The following is a 22742-nucleotide window of genomic DNA, read 5'->3' as shown; positions in this document are numbered from 1 at the left end:
AATGCTATGATGCAAGGAGGCCCCTGGGAGCTCTATTTTCATTTAAGGGGTGAAACCGCTCTCAAATGGTTTACCCCCAAAGGCTTCCTCCAGCTCCAGATCTCCAGGTCGCTCAGTGGTATTCGGCTTCTGAAACGGAGTGTCAGGAAGTGAAGATTGATGTCAGGCATGGGTGCCGCTGATTGGCTAGAGTGGTCAGCTGACGCTCTAAGTCAATCGCTAATTCCTGATTCATAAAAATGTTTACGTTTTTATAAATGGGGAGCTACTGATTGGCTTAGAGTGCCAGCTGAATGGTGTAGCCAATCAGCGGAACCCCACCCAGCAGCACTCTGTGCTTCATGACACTCAGTAAATAAAAGTGAACACATAAACACTGATATTTTTTTTACCTGGGAGTTGAGAAGGTCCAACGTTTCCTGCCAGGTCAAAGTACCAAAGCCTTATGATGTGGTGTCCAGAATGAAGTGGAGGGATAACTTCACTTGTCCTTCCTGCTCCAATCTAATTTTCTTCTCCTTAATTTGACACAGTTTTTTTTCCTTCTGACACAGTCTTCTCTCCTCCTTGGCTCCTTTATCTTTCTGCTACTTTCTGCCTATTTTGCGCCCTTCTGCTCCTATCTCTTTCTGATCCCTTTCTGCTCCTTGCAGCCCCTTCCTGCCCCTTTCTGCGCCCTCCTGCTTCTTGCCGACCCTTCATGCTCCTTGCTGCTCATTTCTGTTCCTTTTCCTACTTTACCTTTGTGCTCCTTCTGCCCCTTCCAGATAATTGTTGACCCTTTCTGCTCCTTGATTTCCCTTCCTACTTCTTGCTGCACCTTCCTGCTTTTTTCTGCCCCTTCCAGCTTCTTGCAGCTCCTTCCAGCTCCTTGCTGACCCTTTCTGTTCCATGTAGAGCCTTTCTGTTCCTTCTCCTACTTTACCTTTGTGCTCCTTCTGATTCTTTCTGCCCCTTCCAGTTCATTGCTGCCCCTTCTTTCTCCTTGCTGCCCCTTCCTGCTCCTTGCTGACCCATCCTGCCCCTTGCAGACCCCTCCTGCTCCTTGCAGATCCCTCCTGCCCCTTGCAGACCCCTCCTGCCCCTTGCTGACCCCTCCTGCCCCTTGCTGACCCCTCCTGCTCCTTGCTGCTCCTTCTACTTCACCCTCCTGCTCCTTGCAAACATTTCCTACCCCTTCCTGTTTCTTGCTGCCGCTTCCTGCTCCTTCCTATTCCTTGCTGACCCCTTCTGCCCCTTGCAGAACCTTTCTGCTCATTTCTGCTCCTTCTACTTTACCTTCCCTAAGCTGTCTAGATGTATCTCTAAAGTTAGGCCTTCAACAGCAGGTCTCCTATGCCTTTGAATACATAAGATGTCTATGAAATGCATTTGTTGATGGTTACCCCTTCACGGATTGATTATATCAAAAGAGATACACTTGACACTGGAACTACAGTTCTTACGCTGATGTCTTTGCAAAAATTGTTATTAATTACCAGATATATGCGTATCTTTTATCTTAAACTTAACAGTGAACATTTACTATACTAACAGTTGAGTAGCAAGGCTTCAGTCGGTGATACAAAATTATCTAAATTATTTAATATATTTTTATTTAATATTGACAAGTGCAAAACTTCATATACATATTTCACCAGAGCACATATATAGGTAAAGAAACGTACATAAAATCAGCAGAATGACATGATTTCCTTTTCTGTTTCACTTGTTATATTTTAAGTTAAATAATGTCTTTGTAGAAAGTCTCTTAAGGACATGGCTAGATTAAAACACCTCCAGAGCCGCTAAATATATTTTTAATGTTTCCTTATTTAGCAGCAACAAAGCTCAGAAAATATTGCACATAGTCTCAGAATAAAACAGCATATGCTGTTTAAGATGCACGATATTTTATCCTGAGTAGGGATCGCACATGATGTTGAATGTACCTACAGTAAGGGCAGTAAATGATTAATATTTATTTTACTGTCTGTTCAAGTGGTTACTACAATGACCTAGAAGCCCATTCTTAGTTTAGTTAAGCATGCATTTTAAAGGGACACTATAGTCACCTGAACAACTTTAGCTTAATGAAGCAGTTTTGGTGCCCCTGCAGCCTCACTGCTCAATCCCCTGCCATTTAGGAGTTAAATCCCTTTGTTTATGAACCCTAGTCACACCTCCCTGCATGTGACTTGCACAGCCTTCCATAAACACTTCCTGTAAAGAGAGCCCTATTTAGGCTTTCTTTATTGCAAGTTCTGTTTAATTAAGATTTTCTTATCCCCTGCTATGTTAATAGTTTGCTAGACCCTGCAAGAGCCTCCTGTATGTGATTAAAGTTCAATTTAGAGATTGAGATACAATTATTTAAGGTAAATAACATCTGTTTGAAAGTGAAATCAGTTTTTCTTTTCATGCAGGCTCTGTCAATCATAGCCAGGGGAGGTGTGGCTAGGGCTGCATAAACAGAAACAAAGTGATTTAACTCCTAAATGGCAGTGAATTGAGCAGTGAAATTGCAGGGGAATGATCTATACACTAAAACTGCTTTATTTAGCCAAAGTAATTTAGGTGACTATAGTGTTCCTTTAAGGCTATTGTTACAATGAAATGCAAGACAATCAAATGCATTCGATTATATGAAATCTTGAATGACTGTAACATACGGTAATGGCAATACTTGTCATTTAACATCACCGAACTACATCACAGATTACATCACAGAACAACAGAGTCAATACTGACACACGTTTTCATGGGGAGATTACACTCTTTCTAGAACTCGAGCATGAAAACAGAGCTCTAGAAAGGCTCTAGTTTTGTATATATAGCATTATGATTATCAATTTACTGAGACAGGGAGATAAACTTCTATACCTAAAAACCCTTGCTGGATCAGACCCTCTAGACCAGGGGTCCTCAAACAGTGGCCCCCCAGATGTTGCTGAACTACAACTCCCGTGATTCTCTGGCTAGCTATGTAATTCAAAGAATCATGGGAGTTGTAGTTCAGCAACATTTGGAGGGCCACAGTATGAGGACCCCTGCTCTAGACCAATATGAGAGATTCCTGATTGTTAGATACTCTTTCTATTGAGGTTGTGGTCTGTCTGTTGCTGCAAACAGTCTTTCTCAGCAATAAGGCTACATTAGTAATTAAATAACTGAGTATATTGTATATATATATATATATTTGGAGCCATTTTAAAACAATATATATATATATTTTTTAATAAAATCCATTTTAAAAAATGGGTTAGTTTTAAACAATAATCTCCCTGTAATCGGTTATGTAACCATTACTGCCCATTGCTACTCTTGCTGTCAATTGCTGTATGATCCATTTAATTTTGGACAAATTACATCACTATTATGTAATGTACTTTGCTTTTAAAATGTTAACATGAACATCTAACCTTTTCTTTCTCACAATGGCAATTTCACAGATTTATTTTTTTCCCATTTACAAAACAATGTGCGTTTTGTCAGTTTAATTTAACTGATAACTAGCATTGTGGTTTTTTTTTTTTTAGGATACCTGATCTGAGATCGTACCTGAAGCAAACCTGTTCCACCGAAGGGTTAAAACAGACATTGCGGTGACATTTAGTAATTGCTCCCTTGTGGATCTATACAAATCCTCTCTCTGGAAGGTGCTGCAAACAGTCAGGCTAATTGCCCAGTAATGGACTCTCTCTAGATGCTTTCCACTGGGATAATAGTGCACCAGAGGTCTAGTTACCCCTGAGGAACACAGACTACCTTCACAATAATTTGACCGCTGATTTCTATCCTCATTCAATAACACAAGGAAACCAGAGAAAGGTGACAATTTGAAGTATTTTTTTTTCCTTTTACCAAATAAACAGCTAAAACCAATATACAATGCTGAGTTCTGAGCTTTGAAAGAAATGTGCCACAAAGGAAAACCTTCCTCACAATACATCTTAACGTATTTCTTTAAGGGAGGTCTCTAAGGAGATCATCTTTGTAGTAGGCTGTTGAATCATTTCAAGTTTTTTGGAAGAATTATTTATTACTCTATTGAACATAAAGAAACCTCAAAAAACTTGCTGTAAAATGTGAACAGAGGTCTATTTAACTATAAGAGACTTTCTTCTTGCAGCCTGATAATGTTAATCAATAAGGAAACCATTATGACAAATATTGAAATTTATATCTATATATAAAAAAACCTTTGAATGCATGATAATAAAAAACATAATTTCGTATATTTAATTCTAATTACATATAAAGGTAATGCTCTCAGGATTATTCTCTAAAGTGTGAATTGTTTAGAATTTAAAGTGAATTGAAAGTGAACTTCAAACTTTAATCCATGAGAACTGAGCTGAAAGCAAAGCTAACTTGGAAAATGTTTTTTGATTTGACTGTTTTAGCATAAAATTAGAATTTTTGCCAAAGCACTACGCCATTAATGCTGCTTATAAGACAGAGCGAAGTGTTCTAATAGAATATTATTATTTTTTAAATGTGTAAATTGCGTTGGGCAAATGTCTTTCAGTGCAGACCTGAGAGGCCGCTCTGACAAATGTGCCTTGACTTGGTACCCCTAGTTGAACTATATCATCAAAACTAGATCTTGAAACTATAACCTCCCCACGTTCTGATTTGCCCTCCTATCCAGATAACAGTCCGTGACAGACCAGATAATACACCTAGACACCCCGAAGACCGGGAAAGCCGGTCCACCCACATACTGACGACACCCTCTCCACCAACTGCCACTGTTTCGAACTGGACACCTGAACTCACTCCCCCCCTGCTCTCTTTTTTTTTCACCCTCTCTCTCTCTCCCACTTTCTCTCATCCTTTCATGTCTTCTTCATCATCTCACTTCCCTCCCCCTCGAACCTGATACATATCCTGCATCCCTATCCACCCCCCCACCCACCCCACACCCACCTACCTCAACTGAACACCAATACGAACACAATAGCTCACTGACTGCCCAACAACGTCTACCCAAGGATGCCCCTACTGCTGGGGAAACGAGGCAGAAGGAACGGACTACCACACCCCCATAGTCTAAGGCCAAATCAGAGGCACATAAAATATGGCTCGACTCAGATATTAAGCTTGGTAACGCGCATTGCTCACTGTACCTTGTCATAGCACTCAACTTAACAGACAATTGATGCACAGTACAAGTGATCTATGTCATATCTTATGCTCCAAGATTTTCTTTTTCTGTTTACCTCTTATGTGGAAAAAACATGCATAAAGAAAGATTGTAAAAAACATATAATTAAATCATTTAAAAAAAAGAATACACGTTTGTATTTCTGACACTATAATATTTGTTTAAATCAGTCTGTGTAAATAAGACACATTATGTCCTAAATTACATTTCAGTTGCATAAATTGTTATTAGTAAGTCAGCTAAAATTACTTGGAACAGTCCCACCACTGGCCACAGCCTAAAGCTCAGTGTCCATCTTTGTTCAATTTGATTGTTGTGAAGTATGCCCCGGAAGCTCTTAATCTGACAGAAAATTGTTGGTCTACTGGGCAATGCTCAATTCTCAGAGAATATCTATCTTCAGTGCAACTTTGTCACAAATGTAAGAATCTTGCTCGCTAGATTCCAACCACTTTAGGGATGGCCCAAATCACTAGTGCTGCTGTCCTGTCACTCTTCTTTTAGGAGAGGACTGATCTGAGGTTTCCTCTTACAAGTTACTGCATGAAATCCCCCTCCCTATATGGCAGCGCTATGACTGCTGGGTACTGACACCTTTTTATTCTGTACATCTTGGAATTCCACCAAATGGCATCACTGAATTTAAAAATGCCTTCAATTATTGTGTGATTAGTGAGTGGAGAGAACAAAGTGTATTAATAGCATATAAATCCTCTAGGGATCACTGACCCACACAATACAATGTGCCTGTTTCCAAAATATGTCTTTTAACATTTAATTAGTTTGATTGTATGCATCAGAATAAACCAAAAAGGTTTTAATACATTTTAAAAAGTAGCGTCTGACTAAATCAGCAAGGCATTTCCTGAAGTAGCTCTGCGTATTTCATCACCTTGATTCGCTACGTAATTTCACATTTTATTGAGTGCTCTAATTAAATCCTTTAATTGTTTTTTTAGTTTGGGCTTTGCATTATTTATTATAAAATAATCCTGACTTTGAATTGTAGGCTTCTCTGCCTGAACTTCTAGAAAAATAAATGTTCTTTGATGAATACTTTTTTTTATATATATATATATATTCCCACTTCTGTTTTCAGTCACATTGAATGTCAAAAGCCTTTTTACTGAGATTTCTTACATTTACTTCGACCTAGGCGGTTTAAAGCAATGCTTTCCTGGCAGGTTTTTTTTTTTACACTAATGAAAGTGATTCTTCTTTTTATCAAGGTCACAGAATCACATGAAGTAACCCAACAAGCACAAATCTACAACTTTTCTGCTTTAGTTTTAAGATAAACAAACAAAAAACAACACATAAGTGTGAAGTTTTTACTAAAGGTCAAAATAAACAACACTGCATAAATTGTTTTTTAATTATCAAGCTGGGGAATTTCTAAAATTTTTAAAAAAGAATGGTATTTCTAAAGGCTCTAAACAGACAGTACAAGACTAAAACGTCAGTATAAGATATCACAGTTTACCAAAGTTGGCAGAATAAATCTAATCACCTATTACTGATCCCTAGATGTCACAGTTTAGTAGATAGAGCCTAAAATGCAGTAATCATCTGAGTACGTCCGAAGCAAAGTACAGGTAAGGATGCGGCAGAAGTGAGTTTAAGCAGGCAATAGGTCAGGTCAGATGGAACAGGTCCGTAGATGGGAGAGAAGGTCAGGTAATGGATAATCAGAACAGGAGCAAGGAAGCGACTGATCGTAGCAAGGAGCACAGAAAACTGAGCACAGTTGTCAGGTATGAGCAGGCATAAATAGGAGAGAAGGAACACGCCTCCTTAGGTGTCCCACCTGCCTTCTTGGTACCTACTCTTATAGGAAACGTCTGGTTTGGCTGGCGTGTGTCTAGTTTGGCCGTTGTGTACGAGCATTCGATTGGGCCGTACACTCTATTGCAGCCTCTGCAATGTGCGCCTCTCTCCCCTTCTCAGCGTCAGCAAACACAGTTGGAGCATTCACCGTTTGTGCAGCGAGTTCCGTGGGCCGATTGGAGCAGGTGAGTGTCGGGCAGGGTAAGGGCTTGAAACTAGGCTTGTTCAAGGATTTTTTGGTACAGCCAAATAATTTTTCTCAACGTTTTAATTTTGTTTGGGACATCTGATGCTCATTCATGAAACTGTTCAGCATGGGACTTTTTTTTGCACCATGGACAGAACTCCGAATACCAGATTTATGTCCACATGGCTTCAAAGATATGGAATTCGGCTGAGCAGTAGAATCACAAGATGGCCAAGTTCTAATGCACAAGTCTACTTTTCCCATGTAATTCATGTAATGGGAGGTTACCTGCACTGACTGGCAGTGTCTCCCCTTACAATTCTGTGCCCTGATCTACTGCCCTGCAATTATTACTAATTTGGCTGATGACAGCACAGAAGAATTGGCAAAACTGTTTTAGGAAACATAGGAGAGGCTGCCAATGCCTATCGGCACAAATTGGAGGAATAAAAGGGTAATCAAAAGTACAGTGCTCCCACATATCATTGAGCTGTTTTATGTATTAAACCCTTTTTTGCTGTAGTTCTGAACAACTTGGCATTTACAGGTGACAATACAGAAGGGTGAATTCCACAATCCAGATACAATATTTTAGAACTGTAAATATGTAAATGTCATGTATGTACCCACTGTAAAAGAGAATAAAATAAAAAAAAAATACATCATAAAAGGTGATCAGTAATAATTAACAGCAGATTTAAAAAGATTCACATATTCTTCATACAGAGCATGTATCTTGTGGTTAATTCTACTAATTTTGTTCAGTCATGGGGAAAAGAAAGTACACGCTTTTGAAATCTATGATTTTACATATCAGGACATAATTATTATTATTTTATTATTTATATAGCGCCATCACATTCCATAGCGATAATAACAATCATCTATTCGTTGGAAGGTCTTGAAATTAGATAAATAGAACCTCAGATGAACAACAACACATGACCTATTACACTGTGTGAAAAACACTCTTACTGCTTCTGTAGGAATTAAGAGGCTAAGTTACAGACAGATGCCCTTGATTAATTGATCATTAACTAGTAAGTGTGACCACCTCTATAAAAGTTGAAGTTTTAGCAGTTTTCTGGTCTGAAGCATTGAGGTGTGTATTAAAGGACCACTATAGGCACCCAGACCACTTCAGCTCAATAAAGTGGTCTGGGTGCCAGGTCCCTCTAAGGTTAACCCTACCTGCTGTAAACATAGCAGTTTCAGGGAAACTGCTATGTTTACATATGGGTTAATCCTGCCTCTAGTGGCTGTCTCATTGACAGCCGCTAGAGGCGCTTCTGCGCTTCTCACTATGATTTTCACAGTGAGAAGACGCCAGCGTCCAGAGGAAAGCATTTAGAATGCTTTCCTATGGACTGACTGAATGCGCGCACGGCTCTTGCCGCCCATGCGCATTCAGCCGATGACGTCCAAAGGAGGAAGAGAGTCCCCAGCGCCGTGGGAGCCCGGCGCTGGAGAAAGGTGAATGTTTAACCCTCTTCCTCCCCCTTCAGCCCGGCGGGAGGGGGGCCATGAGGGTGGAGGGGACCTATTAACACTATAGTGCCAGGAAAACGAGTTTGTTTTCCTGGCACTATAGTGGTCCTTTAACACAATGCCAAGGAGGAAAGACATCCGAAATGGTTTTAAAGAAGCAATTGTTGCTTTCCATACAATTTAGAGTCCATCATTCTACAGTGAGAAAGATTATTCTAAAGTGGAAACATTCAAGACAGTTGCCAATCTTTCTTAATTAGGTCTCTTTTTAATATTGTTGGACAGGCTTTCTAAATGATTAAATATTTTGGATAATCTTTAAAAATAATTTAATATTTTAATATAAAGAAGTAATTAGAAAAGTTTATCTAAAGATCTTAAATGATTGTGAACGCTTATCCAGCAATATTAAATGGAGGCCTTCATTCCCAGCACACTAACTAGTTGCTCGGAACTAAGGTATTTCCTTTCATTTTGTTGACCCATTTAAAAGAAAACCCTTAATTGAAGAGCATCTACCTTCGGCATGTGTCCCACCAGCTCTGAGTATCAACTACTGGTTAGTGTCTGGCTGCAAGCCTACAAATGGCCTACTCCTTTTTACTAAAAATTAAATAAACAAGTCCTCGGGATTTTGTTTCAGAACACTGCAGTGAGCGTGTGAGAGAGAATACTAATACTGGACTATTCTAACTGATTTAATAGAAGCGTTTGTTCATCATGCATGTATTGGCCTTTGTGGGCTTAACTGATTTTGGAACACGGTAAGCTCATTCAAACCCCACTGAAGTTGTGTATACGCAGGGGGTTGCAATGCATTTGTACCTACTGCATAATATTAACTTTCCTGCCAGTGGTTTAAATATGTATTTGTATTTCTTAACTAGTTTTAGAAGGCTTTCGAGATTGCTTTCTCCAAACTATGTAATATATATGCTTTGGCACACAGTTATTCACCTGGGGAATAAATTCTGACTTGAAAGATAATGTTCTTGTTCTTTCAATGATGAATGTAGATGATACATCGCTGAGATTAAACAAAAAATAAAATAAAATAAAGACAAGGTAAGAAGCTTCAGATATAAAATGCCTCACAAAGGATATAAAAAGCAGACACCTGTGTGGGTTTGCATTTTCCATCATAAGACATACCAGCAGTGATCTTGCTATTGGCATCCTAAAATGGGAATCTTAACAACCCACTGGGGTAAAGGATTGAAAGGTGCTAGCACTTTGATGGAAGTTGAAAAGGGCACTATTTTTAGCATGCTACCAATCATTAATATCTTACGTTCCTATTTCTTGTGCCTGAATTTTTCTTTCAATACCCCTTATTCTTTCTTCAAACACTGGAGAGCAAACTACATAAATCTGGACAAGTTAATAGCTGGGTTTACAAAGCCACTAAATCTTGGACTTTGAAAGCAACCTTAACAATAGCAGTAGCTCACACTTGAATTTGCTTTTTGTGTTTTGACGCCCCTTTATCATTATTCGTTTTCCAATAACACTGGCAGGCAACTAAGGGCATAATGAACAGGTTACTATATTTCTTTGCACAAATGTACAACAAAAATATAAAAGCTAAAATACTTCCACATTTAATGCTGGACTGCAGTGTATAATGCCAAATAACAGAGGATTATTGATGAAAAGGATATCCACGTAACACAGCAGAATCTAATTAACAATTATGTTGTCATGACTTACCTGTCGTCAGAGAGGGACTTTCATTTGGTGACACTGCTAGTTTTGAAGGATAATATTGGATATTCTGTTGTGTGTAATTTTCAGGGTTTGTGTGAATAAAATGATTAATTGGCTTAATTAATTTACTTTATTTATAAAGCGGCAACAGATTCCACAGCTCTGTACATGGATGCAATTGGTACAAGTAAAAAGACAAAGCTACAATACACCTGAGACAATGCAAAATTTTACAAACCATTACAGGAGAAGCTGAGGGCCTTGTTCCTGTGGGGATAAAAAAGGCCTTGATCAGCTATTGTTTGATACTTATTGGTATGTTGCAGTCTGTTATTGAGCTGTTTAGGATGTTGACACAATCACAATAAAACCTTTTCAATTCTATTCGACAACACTTCATATCATCATTTGACAGAAAAGAGTCTTGTATAATATGTTAACCAGCCAAGCCAATTATGCCAAAAACAGCGTATCAACACATTAATTGAACAATTGTTGTCTTCAAATTCAACAGCAGGAAAAAAAAAAACTGAAAACATTTTTCAACTAATTAACTAACACACCTTAAAAATTAGCAAGTGTTAGTATTTTGGCTTGCTTTGGTGGCAGGTAGGCAGAGAGGAAAGTAAGGTAAATCGTTGATACCCAGCAACTCAGGTATGCCTATGGATTTTGAGGTTGTATTTACGTTGGTGATCCTCCAGAGCCTCCACACAGTTTGCGGGGTACAGTTGTTGCTGCTGGAGTTCTTTCAACTTTCTTTTCACTATGGTAAGTCTAGTTTTGTGGACAGTAGTTATTATTATTATTATTATTGCCATGTATATAGCACCAACAGATTCCGTAGCGCTTTACAATATTATGAGAGGGGGGATTTAACTATAAATAGGACAATTACTAGAAAACTTACAGGAACAATAAGTTGAAGAGGACCCTGCTCAAATGAGCTTACAGACTATAGGAGGTGGGGTATTAGAAACGTTAGGACAGGAAATATCAAATGGGTGGGAGTGAAGCAGAGCTGGAGGAGAGAGTAAAGCACTGTCCTATAGGAGAGAGCAAGAGACAGGTATGTGAGGTAGAGATTACTCTGGGAGGCCATAAGCTTTCCTGAAGAGATGGGTTTTAAGGCCCTTCTTAAATGATTGAAGACCAGGGGAAAGTCTGATGGCAGTAAGCAGGCTATTCCTTAGGAAAGGAGCCACCCGCGAGAGGTCCTGCAAGCGCAAGTTGGCCGTACGGGTGTGAGCAGCGGTCAGGAGGTGGTCACAGGCAGAGCGGAGGGAACGAGGAGGGGCATACCTATGGATCAGTGAAGAGATATAAGAGGGGCTAGAATTGTTCAGTGCTTTAAATGTATGGGTTAGCACTTTGAATTGACTCCTATAGGATACAGGGAGCCAATGTAAGGACTGGCAGAGGGGTGAGGTGTGAGAGGAACGTGAGAGGAAAATCAGTCTAGCTTCAGCATTCATTACAGACTGTAGCGGGGCAATACGGCTTTTGGGGAGACCAATCAGGAGAGGGTTACAGTAATCCATGCGGGAAATTACTAGAGCATGGACAAGCTCCTTGGTAGCATCTTGTGTAAGAAAGGGGCAGATGCAGGCTATGTTTTTGAGTTGGAACTTACAGGACTTTGCAACAAACTGGATGTGAGACTCAAAGGTGAGACCAGAGTCAAGTATGATGCCAAGACAGCGCGCTTGCAGGGATGGACTTATGTGGATATCACTGACCTGAAGTAAGAGCGAGAGAGGAGGATCAGTATTAGGAGGAGGAAAGACAAGGAGTTCAGTTTTAGAGAGATTGAGTTTCAGAAAGCGTGAGGACATCCAGTCAGAGATGGAAGAAAGGCAAGCAGTGACACGTTGCAGGATGGCAGGGGAGAGGTCCGGGGAGGAGAGGTATATCTGAGTTTCATCAGTGTACAGGTGGTAGTGGAATCCAAAAGAGGCAATAAGTTTGCCGAGAGAGGCAGTATAAAGAGAAAATAGAAGAGGACCAAGGACAGAACCTTGGGGAACTCTAACCGAAACAGGACAAGGGGAGGAGGTATCCTTGGAAAAGGAGACACTGAATGAGCGTTGGGAGAGATAGGAGGAAAACCAAGAGAGGACAGAGTCACAGAGACCGAGCGATTGAAGAGTTTGAAGGACGAGAGCATGATCAACGGTGTCAAAGGAAGCAGCGATGTCAAGGAGAATTTATGTGGAGTAGTGACCTTTGGATTTAGCAGAGATTAGGTCATTAGTCACTTTGATAAGAGCAGTGTCAGTAGAGTGGAGAGGGCGGAAGCCAGACTGAAGAGGGTCAAGTAGAGAGTTGGAATTTAGGAAGTGAGACACATGGGTAAAGACAAGTCTTTTCCAAAAGCTTTGATGAGAAAGGGAGCAGGGATATGGGACGATAGTTAGAGGGGGGAGGATGGGTCAAGAGAGGTACTAGAGTGGCATGTTTAAGGTCAGCAGGAACAGTGCCTGAAGAGAGAGAGCAGTTAAAGATGTGTGTTAGGGTAGGCCTCTAATAAGGTGACCCTTTTTGCTGAACTCTCCCTGGCCTCCTTGATGAGAGCCATCTTAGAACGTTGCTTGGCAAACATACTTTTAAGTAGTGTCACAGTAACTGGGTTTTGATGTTTTGTCAGTGTTTTTTTTTAGCTGCCCTTGGTTTGGGCCGCTAGAAGCTACTGCACCAGGCAGTGGTGTGGTCTTCTGAAGAATAGGAGGATCCATCCTTAATGAGCTCCATAATTTACCAGACGGCCTACTGAGAGCTCCGAAATCAATCCCCAATATTTCGACCTGGGGGGCCTTTATACGCTCTGGGTTTTTCAATTTTTGCGGCCCATGTTGCTCCTGTCTTGAGGAGAATTGGTTACTTCACTAACAAATGTCAACTGGGTTCAGGAACTGAGTCCAATCAACAAAAAGGGCGCAAAATTTGGCGAATCAGTTTACTGCAAAATATATACATATTAGCATTTCCCACCATTTGGTTAATCGATTAACAGAGTTATTCACTAAGCATCAGATAGACAAAATCTAACCAAAATGACCAAATTCCGACCACAATGGCAATGCTCATATTTACTAAAGTCAAATATGGTTGGAGTTCGGATTGGAACATGATGTAAAAGCTGACATAGCATTGGAAAACCTTTATTTGTCTCAGTGTACAGGGAGGCATTTTTTTATTTTATTGTCTCTTCTTTTTGACTCTGTTTTTTTTTTTCCCGTAAGCTGTGTTGGCAATTTTGGATTTTTATTTGGCTTTTTTGATACTGAAGATTTAGAAGAAAAAACACTTCCTGTGATAATTATAATTTTGTTTAAACAGGTTTTAGTTTAATTGAACCCCTCATGACTATTATTAGGGTAAGGAGTGTAGGTAGGGACATTTGTTTCTTAAGGGGGCAGGTAGGGGGTTGGGGACACCTAGCTACCAGAGGTGGGAGAGAAGAAGGTTGAAATGCCATTATTTGATTAATTAATTAGAGCTCCCACCCACCACCCATAGGTGGGAGCTGGGGAAGGGGAGACATTAGATACTCCGCCATAAATATTATGATAAATCTCCCATGATGACCACTGACTGCCCAGTTGCTAGTTTTAAATGTTAAGTAGCTATGCCTCATGGCAGATGTATAGATATAAATTTTTAAAACTTCCATTATTGTAATATAGTGGTCTATTTGACCTCTGGAGGCTATTTATTTCCTTTTTAATGTAATTAAGCTCACCAGCAGGCAAATAGTTTGGATTTGTTTTTATCTCATCCTGGATTTGAAGCATTTAGTCTGGATTTCCGCTGTCTGGTGGCATTTGGTCAGGCTTAAATCCAGACCATATCCAGGCATGTTCAGGGAGGAGTTTTGGAGCTCGAGAATTAAATCGATCACCCAATTAGCCCAAAATTGGATGCATTGCAGTTTGAATCGAAACAAATCTCCAAGTCTAACCAAATCTAACCAATCTATACTACAATTTGCTTTAATCACTATAATGAACATGACTGTTTTTATTGTATAATTGGAATTCTGTCAAAAATATTAAAACCACAGACTTACCGTAGTTATTATTAAAAAAAAAAAAAGGGCTAGGCTTGATTTCACAGGAACGTCACATTTGACTAGATTAGATATTCATTTTATATAGGGTTGTTGCAAAGTCAAATGGTTGTGAAAAAATATCTTATCCCATGTTACCATAATTTAAGATCCCACAGTTTGTGGCCTGAGATATAAATACTAAAATAATAGGGTTCCAGGCACTCCTTGATTTAAGACAGGCACTTTATTGAGAACCACAACATCAATAAAGTGCCTGTCTTGAATCAAGGAGTGCCTGGACCCCTATTATTTTACTAATGTTTGGAAATCTGGTGTTTGATTCAGGCTCAGCAAGCACCCTGGCTCAGATGTGTGGGAGTGAGTGCAGTTCCACATATACTATTCAATGAGATATAAATAATGTCCCAATAATGGCTGTGTATCATCCAGACTACTTGGAGATTCTTTCAAACTGTGACTGACACTGTATAACCTGCGATACACAAATTAGAGTCTTAGTCCTATAGAAACCTATAGTAACTGTTGATGTAATTCATAAAGACACGTGCGTGGATGCTGGTTTATATCTAATAGTTCCTACTGGGAAGACACATTTGTAGGTGTTGAAAAACCCAGCAAGTTAGTAGAATGCAAATACTTAAATGCTTTGGAGAGATTTGGAATGATATTTCAAATTGTCAGCTTCTTGTTCCTCGCTCATTAATGCTATATTGGCAATTTATTATTTACTATGACTGTTTCCATAGGAACTAATCTAGGATTTCAATTTGCAGGTGAATCTTCCTAGTCCATTGACAGCACTGTCTGATTTTATAGCTAAACACGCCATATCACAGTGTTAGTGATTATTATTGTGCTTTGTTCTGCTATATAGTGCAGCTGCACTTATAATTTGATATTGCATTTCATTGGTTTATAGCCAGCTGCATGTATTTAATTTTATATTGCGATAGAAATGATTTTATTGCTGGTTGTTCTGCTAACAGTAGCCACAGAAATAATTTAATGATTTGTGTATTTACAAAGTAATAATTTTTGTTTTATAATTGTGGCCTGAGTATGTAAGTCTGGAGAACACAAACTCAATTATATGTGATCTTAAAAAACAAAACACTTCTGTTGAAATTTAAAAATATGTTTATAACCCACAGGTCTATAAAGGACCCATTACAGACACATTTACCGACACATTTGGAGAAATGTCTGTGTTTTTGTAAAAGGTATCACTTTCTTAATAACTACACAGACTTCTACCATAGTCTTTGACAAAGAGTTCCATGGCATTACCATGGCAATAACATGAAAAAGACTAACTTGGAAGACAAGAGCATCATCTAGAAACCAAATAAAACCTGGGGGAGCCGCCTTTAATAAAAAATATGCTCTTCTTATAAAGCATACATTAAACCATGTGGTTTTCTATTGGTTCAATGATACACTATCACTCGGATGCTATTAGTAGAATGGGATACATACTGATAAACCACAACATTAAACCCACTTGCCTAATATCATGTAGGTCCTCCTTGTGCACCTAAAACAGCTCTGATGCGTGGAGGCATGGACACCACAAGATCTCTGAACATGTCCTTTGGTATCTGGAACCAAGACATAAGTGGAAGATTCCTTAAGAACTGCAAGTTGCGAGGTGAGGCCTCCCTGGGTTAGATTTTAGACATGTGCAATTCGTTTCGTTCTGAATGTCAGTTCGGACGAATTTTGGGCAATTCGGACATTCGGATACTTCCGAATACTTGGCGAAGTTCCGAATTGCCGAAGAACCAAAGTTCCAAAATTGCTGAGTTCCGAAGAGTGGAAGTTCCGAAGTGCTGAAGTTCCGAAGTGCTGAAGTGCTGAAGTTCTGAAGTTGCTGAAGTTCTGAAGTTGCTGAAGTTCTGAAGTTGCTGAAGTTCCGAAGTGTCGAAGTGCCGAAGTTCCGAAGCACAGTATTGCCGAAGTACTAATATACCTACCCAGTGGAAGAATTAAGAATGTTACACTGTATACAAGTTTAAATAAAAAGTATACAAACATAGCCAGGATTCAGCTGTAAGCATTTGCAACACTTACAACAATCAAGTAACACACATTCCTATAAAATGCAAGTTACTTAGCCAGTCAATGGAATGACAGGAATGAATAAGTAGATAACTCACTATTCCCACGGTATTAGGGAGCTATCTATGAAAGGCTGAAAGACCTAAATTGGTCTTTCAGACAAATTTACTAATACTAAGTAAAGATTACTTAGTACAAGTAAATTATGCCCCTACTCGCTATAACGCGAGTAGGGGCATGTCTAGTAAACAGTGAGCAGCCTGTGGCTCAGGGGCGTGGGCCGGGGGGAGGACAATAGATCCCCCTCTTATTCTAATTTAGGGCACCCACCCGCCGCTCAGGGGTGGGAGGCGGGGGGAGGACAATAGGTCCCCCCCATTATTTTACTTTAGGGCCCCCACCCGCCACTTGGGGGTGGGGGCCAGAGGGGAGGACAATAGGGCCCCCCTTGAAGTAATTTAGGGCCCCACCCACTGCTCAGGGTTGGGGGGCTTGGGGGAGGACAATAGTTCCCCCTTTTTTTTACTCTAGGGCCCCCACCAGCCGTTCAGGGGTGGGGGCTGGGGGGAGGATAATAGCCCCCCCCGTTTTTCTGATTTAGGGCCCCCACCCGCCACTCAGGGGTGGGGGCTGGGTGGGGGGAATAGGTCCCCCCTTTAGTTTAGAGCCCCCAGGGTTTTTTATTGTTTTGTTTTTTAAAACAGGCTGCTCACTGTTTAAAAGACATGCAGGTTTCCCAGCAGAACATTGCCCAGAGCATAACACTGCCTCCACCATCCTGCCTTCTCTCCATAATGCATCCTGCAGCCATCTCTTAGGTAAATTACGTACATGCACTCAGCCATCCTGGCAACCTTCTTCCATTGCTTCATGGTACAGTTCTGATGATCACATCCTCATTAAAGATGGACAAAGGTCATCACAATCACTCTTATCGGTCTGTGCCACGCAGCACCATATACAGGAAATTGCCATGCACGGTGTGTTTTGACACCTTACTGCCATGGCCAGCATTAAGGTTTTAAGCAGTTTGAGTGACAGTAGCTCTTCTGTGTGATCAGACTAGACAGGCTAGCCTTCGCTAACATGCATCAATAAGCCTTGGGCACCCATGACTCTGACGCCAGATCACTAGTTGTCTTTCCTTGCACTTTGGCAGGTACTAAAAACTACATACCGGGAACACCCCACAAGACTTGCCGTTTTGGAGATACTCTGACCCAGTCATCTAACCATCACTTGTCAAAGTCATTCGGATATTTTTGCTTGCCGATATTTCCTGCTTCCAACACATGAAATTCAAGAATTGACTGTTCACTTCCTGTCTAATATATTCCACCCTTTGACAGGTGCCATTGTAACTATATAATCCATATTGTTCACTTCACCTGTCAGTGGTTTTAATATTTTGACTGATCAGTGTAGACCTGTTTAACCTAACAGACCTCACATGCTAATATATAGGGAGGAAGGACTGAACATGAAGGTGGGTAATGTGGGAGAACTTGACTTGACAAAGGAAGTGGAGCTTGCCTTCAGCTCCACCCTTTGACAAGATTGCCAAGCATAGGAAAAATTCTTAATACAAAGTATTTTTTTGTCTTATGTTTTAAAGAGAAATAGATCAGAAAGAAAAGAAAAACAAATCATCAATTCCCTTCTACTTAATTGGGATCTTTTAGAGGACAATTTGTTTAGGCTATAACCTGGTCATTAGGGGATCCTGAGGGTCCAATTCATATATTTTCCACTCTTGTTATTTCAAAGTCTAGCTGTCCATCAAGAATGTTAAAAACATATTTATGTAAGTTGTGTGTGTAATTCTTTATTGCTCACAAAAGTGACTTTTCTGAGTTCTTGGTTGCATCATTAAAAGAGCTGTTACCACAAACTGGGGAGATTGCGCAAGCTTGGTGACAATTTAAGAGCAAGAAAAACTCTCTAATAGGGAATTTTGCTTCTGTGGCTTTCAGTGGAAGAAAGTAGCATCTGCCTTTCATTGTTTTTATCTCACACTAGAACAGTTTGTGGAAAAGTACCGGTGACTGAATCATTTGGTGGTTGACTTCACGTCTTGGTGGTTTTCAATCCTGTTTTTGGATATTACAAAGTCATAAGATTTTGTGCACCAGCAAAGAAACATAGAGAAGAGTATATACATATCTTCTTTGAAGAAGTGAGTTTTAAAGGGATTTGTTGGGAACCAGCAGAAGACAGACCTGTCATACATTATTGTCCTTCCTTATATCATTGTGGATGAAAAAGGAGATTTCATCTAAGGCAAAGAAAATGTTTTTTTACAGTAGGAGCAATAAGGATATGGAATTCTCTGCCTGAAGAGGTGGTTTTGTCAGAGTCATTACAGATGTTTAAACTGCAATTGGATAAATACTTGCAAAAACATATCATACAGGGATATAATGTCTAATTAGTGGGGTAATAGCTGCTTGATCCAAGGAGACATCTGACTGCTATTTTGGGGTCAAGAAGAATTTTTTTCCTAGTTTGTTGCAAAATTGGAAGTGCTTCAGACTAGGTTTTTTGCCTTCTTTTGGATCAACAGCAAAAACATATGTCAGGAAGGCTGAACTTGATGGACGCAAGTCTCTTTTCAGCTATGTAACAGGTAAATGAAAAATTACCTTTCCTGTGACATCTATGGGAACCTTTCTACTCAATAACAAGCTATATTATTATTTTATCTGGTGTTATAGACTCCACTTAATGTTCCCCATACAAATTATACATTGCACAAATAAGCTACATACCTAAGAAGACAAGTTTACTCTATTGCCCTGGAGGGAAGAATATATTTTAGCATGTTTTGATCAGACATATTTTAATACTAAGAACAGCTAAAAGTATAAAATCATGTTTGCTATTAGCTTGCTGTTCTGGTAAAATTTATGAACACTTATGAACTCGCTGTGACTTTTTCTTATTATTGCATAATAATAATATTATTAGCAAATGAATCACCAGGGGAATATTTCATACTTCGTGTCTTTCTTTCCATCAACCCATTTTATTATTCTTTATTATATGGTATGAACATTGATTACTTTAGCGCCAGGCTGGAGACATATTAGGAATGAAATAAAAAGTGGCAACGCTGCCATTTTTAATTAAAATCAGGATTTATTTTCAGATTCTGATACACAGTCTGCTAATTACATTTGCTGCGAGAAATAAACAAAGATAAAATTCTGATAGCTCAGATAAGTCATCTTCAGACGTCTGTGTACTGATTCCACTTCAAAAGCATAACTAAACAGCAAGTTTAACTTGGAGAGTGCAAACGAAAAAAACTGCTGCATGCTCGCTGAACAGGTTACTTCAAACCCCATTCTAAATCTACTGGGATATCTCCAGGTAAAGGAGAAAACCAAATGACACAGTTGATTTATGTCTGTGTTCACTCCATGCATCTTGATAATCTTTTATGTGTTGTGTTACATTACGTTCTGAACTGGTTCATGTATTTCATTTTATGCTGGTTTATGTAGTGCTATACACATAAATAAAATATACAGGAAATGGACATACGCATTGAGCCTTAATGATCTGGCTGATACTCAAACTACCAATAGACACAAGATTGACATTTTGTTTTTTGTGCACGTGTGTGTGTGCGTGTTTGGTATGCACACTAAAAACAACACAATAATTTATTTTAAACTTCTTGTAGGAGGGACATGGAGGGTATATACAATGACAAAGTGTAGATAGTGTACAAAAATAAAAAATTGTCTAAAATTTACAGATACAGTAATGAATTAATGCCCCCAACAACAACCCTTCCATTTTACAATTCTCTACGCAGATCTATTGAAAAGGTGAAAAGTAAATACAGTTCTTAAATGTACTTTTAAATAGGTTTCAAATAAATTGTTTGACAGTATCATAACTACATGATAAAAATGGACACATTATATGAGACATTATGAATTATTATTATTATTATTGCCATTTATATAGCGCCAACAGATTCCGTTGCGCTTTACAATATTATGAGAGGGGGAATGTAACTATAAATAGGACAATTGCAAGAAAACTTACAGGAACAATAGGTTGAAGAGGACCCTGCTCAAACGAGCTTACAGTCTATAGGAGGTGGGGTATAAGACACATTAGGACAGGAAACATCAGTCAAATAGGGTGGGAGTGAAGCAGAGCTGGAGGAGAGAGTACAGCACTGCCCTACAGGAGAGACAAGAGACAGGTATGTAAGGTAAGCTTTCCTGAAGAGATGGGTTTTAAGGCCCTTCTTAAATGATTGAAGACTAGGGGAGAGTCTGATGGCAGTAGGCAGGCTATTCCATAGGAAAGGAGCCACCTGCGAGAGGTCCTGAGCGTGAGTTGGCCGTACAGCTGCGAGCAGCGGTCAGGAGGTGGTCATCGGCAGAGCGGAGGGAACGAGGAGAGGCATACCGTATTTATTCGAGTATAACGCGCAAAATTTTGTACCGATTTTTAATCTAAAATTAGGGGTGCGCGTTATACTCGAATAAATATTAGCCCAGCAGAAGAGGGAGGGAGTGGGTGCTCCAATAATACCTCCCAGGACCGCCGGGCTCATTACAAGCCCGGCGGTCCTGGGGGGGCGGGCAGCAAGCATTTACTCACCTCCCTGCAGCTCCTCCAGCTCCCCAGTGTAAATCTCGCGAGACCCGCGGCCAGCTCTGACGGCCGCGGGTCTCGCGAGATTTACACTGGGGAGCTGGAGGAGCTGCAGGGAGGTGAGTAAACGCTTGCTGCCCGGCGGTCCTAGGAGGTATTATCGGAGCACCCACTTCCACTAATATTTATTCGAGTATAACGAGCACCCCTAATTTTAGATTAAAAATCGGTACAAAATTTTATACCGATTTTTAATCGAAAATTAGGGGTGCACGTTATACACGTGTGCGCGTTATACTCGAATAAATACGGTACCTATAGATCAGTGAAGAGATATAATAGGGGCTAGAATTGTTCAGTGCTTTAAATGTATGGGTTAGCACTTTGAATTGACTCCTATAGGATACAGGAAGCCAATGTAAGGACTGGCAGAGGGGTGAGGTGTGAGAGGAACGTGAGAGGAAAATCAGTCTAGCTGCAGGATTCATTACAGACTGTAGCGGGGCAATATGGCTTTTGGGGAGACCAATCAAGAGAGGGTTACATTAATCCATGCAGGAAATTACTAAAGCATGGACAAGGTCCTTGGTAGCATCTTGCGTAAGAAAGGGGCAGATGTGGGCTATGTTTTTAAGTTGGAACCTACAGGATTTGGCAACAAATTGGATGTGAGGCTCAAAGGTGAGGCCAGAGTCAAGTATGACGCCAAGACAGCACACTTGCAAGGATGGACTTATGTGGATATCACTGACTTGTAGGGAGAGCAATAGAGGAGGATCAGTATTAGGAGGAGGAAAGACAAGGAGTTCAGTTTTAGAGAGATTGAGTTTCAGAAAGCGTGAGGACATCCAGCCAGAGATGGAAGAAAGGCAAGCAGTGACACGTTGCAGGACGGCAGGGGAGAGGTCCGGGGAGGAGAGGTATATCTGAGTGTCATCAGCATACAGGTGGTAGTGGAATCCAAAAGAGGCAATAAGTTTGCCAAGAGAGGCAGTATAAAGAGAAAATAGAAGGGGACTAAGAACAGAGCCTTGGGGAACTCCAACCGAGACCGGACGAGGGGAGGAGGTATCCTTGGAAAAGGAGACACTGAATGAGCGTTGGGAGAGATAGGAGGAAAACCAAGAGAGAACAGAGTCACAGAGACCGATCGATTGAAGAGTTTGAAAGAGGAGAGCATGATCAGCGGTGTCAAAGGCAGCAGAGAGGTCAAGGAGAATTAATATGGAGTAGTGACCTTTGGATTAAGCTGCAATTAGGTCATTAGTAACTTTGATAAGAGCAGTCTCAGTAGAGTGGAAAGGGCAGAAGCCAGACTGAAGAGGGTCAAGGAAAGAGTTGGAATTGAGGAAGCCAGATACGTGGGTAAAGACAAGTCTTTCCAAAAGCTTTGATGAGAAAGGGAGCAGGGATATGGGATGATAGTTAGAGGGGGAGGATGGGTCAAGAGATGTTTTTTTCAGGATAGGTACTACAGTGGCATGTTTAAGGTCAGCAGGAACAGCGCCAGAAGAGAGAGAGCAGTTAAAGATGTGTGTTAGGGTAGGTACAAGACAAGGGGAGAGAGATCTGATGAGGTGAGATGGGACAGGATCGAGCGGGCAAGTGGTGGGGCGAGAGGAATGGAGAAGCGC

Source organism: Pelobates fuscus, chromosome 1 (assembly GCF_036172605.1).
Source record: "Pelobates fuscus isolate aPelFus1 chromosome 1, aPelFus1.pri, whole genome shotgun sequence".
NCBI classification, from domain to species: Eukaryota; Metazoa; Chordata; class Amphibia; order Anura; family Pelobatidae; genus Pelobates; species Pelobates fuscus.
This window is presented reverse-complemented; position numbering follows the sequence as displayed.